Raw genomic sequence first — 9737 nt, forward strand, 5'->3', positions numbered from 1 at the left:
ACAGGTGAGACTGGTGAGGTTAAATATTTTGTCCAAGATCACACAGGTAGTAAATGGCTGAGCAGGTAAATCCTAAAGGGTTACCAAAGGTGCTCAGAAGTAAAAATGACTTGTCCAGGGTTACACAAGCAGTATCAGAGAGAGCATGTGAACCCAGGTCTTTTAAATAAATGTTTTATGCTCTCCCAGCTTCCACTAGAATATAAGAGAGAGAGATAAGGAGAAGGATCTTCCTATCTTCTTTCCTTCCTTCCATTATTTCTGTCATTCTATCTCCAGCATCCAATAGGTATTAAGCACCTAATAAATTTTATATTGAACTGGATTGAATTGCTGATTTCCCACCCAGTATTCAACCCATTATGACACATTGTCTCTATACAATACTACATAAATGTGAGATGACATTATTTTTCCTTCTCTATAAAGGGAACATTCCATGACAAATGAGAATGACTAACAGTATAGCCCAACCAGAAGAATTGTCAGTCCCTAACTTTAATTGCCCTCATTTTATTTTCCCTTTTATTGATTTCATCAATAAAATTGAGGTCTTCTTGAATATGACAATTTAAGAGCTTCATTTGGAAAAAAATCTGAAGATGGAGTGTTTTATATTTATATCTTATTAATGAGCATTGGGAAGAGAAGTACGTAGAAAATCCCAAAAGGCAATCAACCAGAGGATGTCATATTCTAGGAAGCGTAGGCTTATTTTGTATCATGAAAAATGTCAGAAAAGCAAGAATCCCCATAGTAGCCTGCCCACTCTCCTTGTTAAACATGGAGGTGAAGACTTCAATAAGTCATGTCCCCAATATTCTTTACATACCTGAGTTAAATCTCAAAGGCATTTGTTTCACCCCAGGGAAGTCTTTTGGGGGGTTTGGCTGAATGTATCCCCTGAAGCCATTCTGCTCTCGATATAGTCATTATAGGAGTCAAGACATCGTTCAATCAGTCCAGAGTATCTGCAAAATGAAAAAGCTGTGTTAAAAAAAGAGATATTGAGAAGGAAGCAAGGAAGGAAGGAAGGAAGGAAGGAGGAAAGAAGGAAAGAAAGAAGAGAAGGAGGGAAGGAGGGAGACAAGAAAGGAGTAAAGTAGGGAGGGAGGAAGGGAGGGAATAATAGAGAAAGAGAGGAAAGGAGGGAGGAAGGGAGGTAGGGAGGAAGGCAAGTGGAAAAGAGGGTGGGTGGAAAGGAGAGAGGGAAAGAGAACAAAAGGAAGAACAAGGGAGGGAAGAAGGAAGAAAATATTTAAAAAGAAGAAGGAAGGAAGGAAAATAAAGAAGGATGGAGGGAGGAAAGGGATGGAGAAAAGGTGAGAAGGAGAGAACAAGAGGAAGAACAAGGGAAGGAAGAAGAAGAAAATATTGAAAAAAGGAAGCTAAAAAACAAAGAATTAAAAGAGCTTAGAAAAAAGAAAAAGAAAAAGAAAAGAAAGAAATGAGAAATAAAAGCATTCCTTTCCACTTTTGCTTCTCTCAGCAAAAAAAAAAAATCCCTAGAAAGAATACTTCAAACTGGTTGTTTTCCACACTATTTATGACATCTTGGTTAGCAATGACATAGCCACTGTTATACTCTGACAAGCAATGAACTGAGACATGACAGATATAAACCCCAAGAACAACCTTGCTGCCAAATGTATTTAAGCTCATGTTAAAACTTTGACTTGATATTCCCTTGATTAACTTCTGCAACAGCTCCTGTGTTGCATTTCAAGGCCATGATAAATTAAGTCATTTTCCCCATGACTCAATTTCAGTTGTCTCACCCCACGTGTTCACAAACAACAGACATTTCTGCCCCCATTTACCTATGTATTTGTGAATTATAGAAAATAAAAATGGGATATCTCCAAATTCAAATTTTCAAGGAAGTGGTTCCAATATTTATCAGGCCATGTCTACACTGGCTAAGTAAAGCGCTCTTTTTAGAAAGAGAAGCGCCTTAGTCAGCTAGAGTCTACATAGCTGATCTGTTGGGGGAGGGAAGGTTGGAAGTTGTTTTTTTTTCCACCTGATTTCACCAGGGAAACAAAATGACCAAACATTTAGTGAGCATGACCTATAATGATACAAAATGTGGTATGTACAGCTTCCCAGGTTATTGAGGTAGGTTAGCTGGCGTCCAAAATGTTAGTGGTATAGTTAATATGACTTAAAATAATATTATTGAGCAATAAAATATTATAAGTAAGAGGAAACCAGGAAGATTTTTATGAACAGATGCAGAGTAAAATCCAGAAAGAATAACCAATAAATAAAACCAGTAGGACAATGTACAACATACCTAAAATTATATCAAAGAAAAGAACATTAAAAATAATCTTAGTAAGTGCTGGTCCTGGACAACAAATTTAAAAAAAACATTCTTGGCACAGAAGCTGGATAGGGCAAGGGCAGAAGGTGGTAAGCAGCTGTTAGACTCAGTTGACATACCAATTATTTCATTTAACTGTTCTTTTATTTTCATGACAGAGGTTTCAATTCTTGGAATGGGGACTCTGGGTAGGGGTCAGGGAAGATGGTTGGATTAGAAGATTAAATCATAAATTACGGATATAAAAACAAAAGACAGAAAAAAGTGAAAGGAAGGGAGAAGAGAAGGAGAAGAAGAAAAGAGAGAGAAAATGGGAGGGAAGGAAGGAAGAAAGGAGGGAGAGGCAATGAAAGAAGGAGGGGAGGGGAGGAAGGAAGGAAGGACGGATGAAGATCCATAAAGAGAATCTTTTCATTTCACAGCAATTGGTGCAAAAAGTTACAGCATAACATCATTTTAAAATAAAATTCAGACCATTTTTCCTCCTATAGGCAGTATTGGTGATGGTGGTAGTGGCAGTAATGGTGGTGGCAGCAATGGTGGTGTTTTAAATCAACATTTTTTTCCCAGTGGCTCTTGGCCAGTGGTTGCCTACAATACTGATGTCATGTTTTAACAAAAATCAAATGGTTGAAAATGCTAGCTAAATACCAAAAGAAATCAATTTAAAATGTTAATCAATGTTTTTGAGGAAACATTTATGAACTCTCAATCCTTTACAATCAAGATTTAATAACTATTGTTGGGGCATTATAACATGGTTACTGTATAATGCCCTAACATAATCTTTAATGCTGAAATTCTTCCACCAATTTTCAGGATAAAGAGAGGTTTAGCAGAAATGTTCTTCTAACAGCTATGAAATTATAGGCTTCCCCTTTATCCACCCAAACACACTACACCATGCTAAATAATAGATACAACACTAATCACCTTTGGATTCATGCCAATGTGCCGACACTGGTGTCTTGGCAGAATGTGACAAAATTGCCTTGAAGGAATAAAACCTAACTCCTGAGGATAATCTCAGATACTTTCAGAAAAGGACCTTAGAAGCAAAGTATGTGTGAATATTTTTTAAAAATAGAGTCTTCTTTGAATGAGTTGAAATCTAGCAGTCTTTTCACCTCCTTCCTTTCTCTTTCACCCACAAAAATTGGGGAAAGAATTTAGATCAAGTACAGATATTTTGAGCACCAACCTTCCCATTTTTTATATTGAATATACTGAATATTCAATCATTTCTGCTAAAATCTGCCCTTTTCTTCCCACTCACAAATTATAAGGATGATGGTATGGAACTCACCAGTTTGGTTGTGTAGACACAGACTGTTTTAATGGGGGCAAAATTAACCCTCAAAAGCTCTATTTTCATGACACCAAAGAAATCAATTAGCTAACTTTTCCAATTAATTCAACAAAGGAATTAGTGTTTACCATAATACCTAGCATGTGGTGGGTACTTAATAAGTACTTATTCCCTTCCTTTAAATTCCATATGACTAGTCAAGCTCACCCAGTTTTTCAAATGTGTCTAACTCTTTGGTTCTAAAGCTGGGGTCTGTGAACACGCATGTACATCATATACATAATGCACCTTTAAATATACTAGAAAAACTAGAAAAGAATTGGTAGATGGTATCATTAAATACTGACTTTGGATTACTAGTTCTTTTCTAATTCCTCATTGTGAGATAGAAGCAACTTTCATTTTTAAAGGCTGTGCCAAAAGAACACAAGCTTTTGCAGGTCAGGGCTTACCAAGCAAGAAAGTCTTTGAGTATAGTCTCAGAGAGGGATTGTATTTTCTTCATAAGAAAATATGAGTAGCTAAGTTTGAAGAAATTCCTAGCCAACCCTGGCTACAGGGGGAACGATTATAAGTCCTTCACCAAGTATTCAAGACAATCTTCTCTGATATTCTTGAGAAACATGTCAACTAGATGAGATCTTTTTTCTTTTTTTCTCTTTTCTCCTCACTGGCCTAGAAGAACAATGGTATTCTCTCTAGTTATCAGTCCTATATCATTTCTCTTCCCTGGAATTCAGTGTCCTCCTCTGTAAAACAAAGAGGTGGTTTAGATACTCTGACAAATTATATAATTTTATGATGGATCTCTTTTTAAAAGACCCAGTATCAACTATAGCATGATGTCTTCTAAATGGTAAGGCTTCTGGTAAAACTTGATGTCTATTTTATTTGCTGATACCATAGAATGAATGATGGCTCTCGATTCATTAGAAATGAAATAAAATGCTAATTCTTCCATTGTCTCTCTGTGCAACCTGGAGCATGTGAATTTAATTCTCTGGGCCTCAGTTTCCCCATTAGTAAAATGAGGTGTTGGGCTATACCTAAATAACCTTTATGCTTTCATTCATCTTGTTTCTTTGATCCTATTTATTACCAATTCTGCATATTGAATACCTCTGTGTATTCCTTTGTAAATGTATAGTAACTTGTCTAGATTGAGGATGATAATATCCTAAAACACCAAATAAACCTTAGAGATCTGAGAGGTAACATCAGCTCCTAAAATGGACCTAACTTACAAATGGGCAGTAACTAAGGTGGGACAGTTGCAGGTTTTCCCCATTTGACAACATTTAGAGAGAACTACAATAAGCAATCTTAGCACCTAGATGTTATTTAGTCATTCAGTCATGTCTAACTCTTTGTGATCCCACAAACCATAACTATCCTTGAAGTTTTACTGACAAGGACATTGGAGTGTTTTCCATTTTCCTCTCCAGTTGATTGAGTTTAGTTTAGTTAGCATCACCACCACCATCACCATCACTATCATCATCATCTTCATAATAATGATAAGTAATGGCATGCTAACAGGTGGTATATTTTCTCTCTCTGGGCAAAGTTCCTTTCTGGCCCCACTTGCCTTCCTCAACCTCACATTTTGTGAAGCTTTTCCCTGCTGCCAAAACTATTAGGTAGCAGATATGTTAGAGAATAACAAAGGTTCAAAAAGAATCTGACTCCTTAAGTGTCCACATGCCCATAGGAAAGCACTAAAGAGCCATATAAAGAAACAGGAATAGATTGAGCTTCACCTTTGTTCCCTGGTAGCCTCCAGTTGGAAAGTGGACAACACCATTGCAGATAGACATCAAAATGCACAGACTTACCTAAGGCAAAAGAAACAACCAAGAAGTCACAGTAGCTCGAGCCCCCACTGCTAAATGACTATTGACATCATCTCACAAACCTTGTGTTCCTGGCCCACATGCCGGAAGACTGTGGCCTGCTGGGTTGGAATGCTTGGGGGTGGCAAGAAGTTAGTAGGGAGGGCAAGTACCATTATTCTATTTCCACTCAATAAACAAAGGTTTAATGAGCTGAGTTAGAGAGGCTCTGCTAGCCCCTAGAGGAGAGGAAATTTAGGTTGACAGGGAAAGGCGTATGAGAGAAAGTTTGGGTTATGGTATCTGCAAATTGCATAAGGGAGGAAGTGAGTAGTTTTACTTCGATTTAACACAAAAAGCAGGCAATGAGAGAAAGGTAGGGAGCCAGGTCTTAGGGCTGAAGGTAAGGAGACTTCTTTGAACACAATGTATATTGAAGGGGAACAGATGAAGTGGGAATAATATGGGTGAAGTAGCAGGTAGAGAAGATTTTTAAAAATTGATAGCACCACTTAGGATTGATTGAAGGGGAGCAGTTTGAGAGATAGAGAAGTCAACAAAGGGAGAAAGGAGATACCATAAAAAAAAGAATTGTCAGGAATTTGGGACAGTGTCGATGCAAAAGAGCAAAGGACATTTAGGAGATAAAGAATTGAATTTCAAGTGATTAAAATGATAGTAAAAAAGAAGCAAGAATTAGATTTATGAGAAAATTATCTTATGTTTAGCTTTATTCACAAGCACCAATGAGTTACTTAAGCTTTCCAATAGTTTACATGTCTCCTGGCTTTTGAATGGGTTTTTCTGATTACTTTTTCCCAGAAATAATAGGGTTTTTTATTTCATTTTCTTGGTGCAATCTTGTCTTCCCCCTCAGAAAACATCTTTTGCTCCTCTAGGTTCATTTAAATGTCCTGTCCCAAGCGATATGTACAATTTCACTAATTTTTTTATTATCTGCAAATTCCAGTAGAGGATTCTACATTCCTATTTTGGAGTCATCAATAAGAAAGGGGGTGGGTTGAGAGACCAGTTCTACCCAGTGGTCCCTTGCTATGCAGCTCTACAGACATAATGCCATTCGTCATCATGCTTTGTTTATGAGCTGGAAGACAAATTCAACCCAAGTGACTCAGTTCTTAACTAAATGAATGTGAATTAATTCTGAGCATAAATTTTAATGAGAACAGCACTTCAGATGCCCTTGTATATTCGAAATGCACAGTATATATTTCTAGCTTCAGGGACTAGGGATCTTGTGCCCAGGAAAGTACAATTCTTTCTTCCTGATGCTGTGATTTGGACACAGTTGTTTGATTTGCATACTGGTATTGCCAGAAGGGACTGGAACTATAATCCCAAGGAGTATCAGGTCTCCCCCTCCTCCTTCCCCCTTCTACAACCATCATTTCGACCACTATCTCTATCATTCATTCTCTTTGTTAACCAGTTTTTTAATTTCCCCAGAATCCAAGTTATACTAGCATGACATGCAAAACCAAGCCATTAGGTGTGATTGTTCAAGATGACATTATCCTTGAGATGTTGACAGATTTCCTCTCAATATTTGCTTCATTGGTTTATTAACTATTGGTGTCAGGCTTAAAGGATGATCATTTCTGGGGCTACTCATTTTTTTAAGACTGACATCAAATTTCAATTTTTTTTCAATCTTCTCCTCTATTCCCAGTTCACTTGACATGTCAGAAACAATTATAAGTACTTGAGTACGTGTCAACTAGTTCTAATTCTTTTTTTTTCTCCTCCATGTTTTCACCCTGTCTGAATTTTGCATCTATCATTGGGATAATATCAAGAAAGAACACAAGTTAAGGATCACTTCTCATTCACACTAATATTCTAGTTCATGGTATCAAACTGCTTCTCTCTGGCACTTATTCCTAGTAAAATATCTAACAAAAAAATCCGTCAAATTAAGAAAAGTAAGGCTTGCTCAAAACATCTTCTTTATTTCGATCTTTATAAAGGAATACAAGATTGACCAAATCTTTGGTACCATTTTTAAGCAACTATAATTTTAAAATCAATTTTCAAAGTAGAGAACCCTAAAATTCCCCCAAAACCAATAGAGATGGAAAGATAGATAGATAGATAGATAGATAGATAGATAGATAGATAGATAGATAGATAGATAGATAGATAGATAGAAAGAAAGATAGATAGGTAGGTAGGTAGGTAGATAGTATTGGGTGTTAATATCTATCTCTTCTTATCTATCCTTAGGATGAGTTCTTTTTTATTGTTTTCAGAGTTTGAAAACTATTTTATGTCCAAGGAGAAGGATTTTTCTTCTATTTTCATCTCTTTCTAACTAACTTTGTATTTATTCTGCTCATATTTATTCTGCATAACCTTATAAATGAATGAATGAATTGATGAAAGAAAAGGAATTTTCAAGCACTTAGCATGAGGAAATTGCTATGCTAATATATAAACATATCAGCACTCCCCACAGAAACTATAGATTTAAATGGATACTTCTTTGTTTTTTTTGTTTTGTGTTTTTTGCTTTTGTTTTTGGTGGGAAGTGGAGTACAGAGGCTCTAATTTTATCATTGTGGAGAATCATTAACCTGGGAACTGCTATCTGTCAAGGAAAATCAAGAAAATGGTCTGTGCCTTAGAAGAATCTTTGAGATCACTATAGAGCATTGAGAGACTAAATGATTTACTCAAGGTTACACAATAAAAATGTGTCAGATCCAAAACTGACTCCAAGATCTTTTTACTTCAAGGCCAGATCTCTGACTACAATAACACATCTCTTGCTTCCTTCTTATTGGTTTTTTCTTTGCTCTCTCTTCTCCCTTCCTCTGTTCTCTTTCTCTTTCTTTTCCTCAGTTTTAAAGGGAAGGTGCTGTTTCATTTTTGCCTTCCTATCCCAAATATGTACCACAGTGCCTAGAAGGTAGCAAGCACTTAGAACAGGATGATTGTTTCTTAGCTGATACCCTAAAAACTCTGCTGAAAAACACTTGTGATCAACCTGGTAAGTAGATGCTATTATTATTCTCATTTTACAGATGAAGAAACTGAGGCAAACAAGATTAAATTATTTATCCATGCTCCCACAGTGAGCAAGTTCTGAGGCCAGAGTTGAAGTCAGGAAGATGAGTCTTCCTAAATCTAGGCTCAGCAGTCTATCCATTCATATCCATATCATCTAGCTGTGTCAACAATAAAATGATAGACTAAGTATGAAGGAGGTCTTGAAAGTTATGTAGTCCAACCACTTTATTTTATCCATGAAGAAATTAAAGTTTGCAGAGCTGTAGAATCATAGATCTAGGCCTGAAAGTGACTTTAGAAGGCATGCAGCCTAAAACCATCATTTTACAGATGAGGAAACAAAGACAAGAAATGAAGGTTACTTGCCCAAGACTACACACATGTAGTGGAAGAGATGAGATCTGGAGTCAAGTCCTCTGACTCAAGCTAGGTTATAAAGTAGCTGGAAAATCCTTTAAAATGAGACCAATTCAAAATAAGTCTTCAATTCCAGAACATGGCTTACTTACATCATGCACTGAAAACCCACATATTGTTAAATAAACTACAGTAAATTCTAAATATGGGACTTTTGGGCAGAGAAACAGGTACATCTTAGTATCTGGAGGTTTAAGATTCATTTTGCAATGTCCTCTGCCAGATATGAACTCCACAACAAGCGTATTTAGACTGTGAAAATTAAAACAGTGCAAATCAGAAATTCTTCATTTAACACAAGAAGTCTCAAGACAGCAAAAAACCCAGCCTCATTCCTGGAGTATAGTTTAGATTTCATAACTTCCTAATTCATCTCTTGTGATACCACCTCCTCTGACCCAACTGGAAAATGCTGAGGAAAGCAGATTGCCAAAACTGGCTTGCAAATGGAGAAAAGAATTAATTACTGAAGCTACTGAGGTAATATGTCACCAATCCAGAGAGACTAATTCTCTTAAAAAGGAGTCACAATCTGGAGGAAATGCACAAAGAAGGCACGGATATGGGCTCCAAATTAAAATCCAGGAAAATACATGAAAGATATTGTCTTGGAAGATGAGATTTTATTGGCAATTAATTCTTCTAGTTACTGAAAGTTTCTTTGTCTATAAATATAGACACACACACATATATACATATATATGAACATATATATACATATATATAGATAGATTGAGAGAGGGAGGAGAGAGAGGGAGGAAGGGAGGGAGAGGAGAGGCGGGGAGGGAAGTAGGGAGAGGGAGAGACAGAAACAAAGAGAGAG

At 36.6% G+C, this 9737-nt stretch overlaps 1 long non-coding RNA gene across 2 annotated transcripts in view; it reads right to left on the minus strand.

Moving 5' to 3' along the window:
- LOC123249281 overlaps positions 1–9737 on the minus strand; it is an 87558-nt gene that overhangs the window by 42264 nt on the left and 35557 nt on the right. For both annotated transcript variants that reach the window (XR_006506372.1, XR_006506371.1), the window contains exon 3: positions 833–971. This is a non-coding gene — a long non-coding RNA (uncharacterized LOC123249281). The remainder of the gene's footprint in view (positions 1–832; positions 972–9737) is intronic.

This window comes from Gracilinanus agilis, chromosome 5 (genome assembly GCF_016433145.1).
Source record: "Gracilinanus agilis isolate LMUSP501 chromosome 5, AgileGrace, whole genome shotgun sequence".
NCBI classification, from domain to species: domain Eukaryota; kingdom Metazoa; phylum Chordata; class Mammalia; order Didelphimorphia; family Didelphidae; genus Gracilinanus; species Gracilinanus agilis.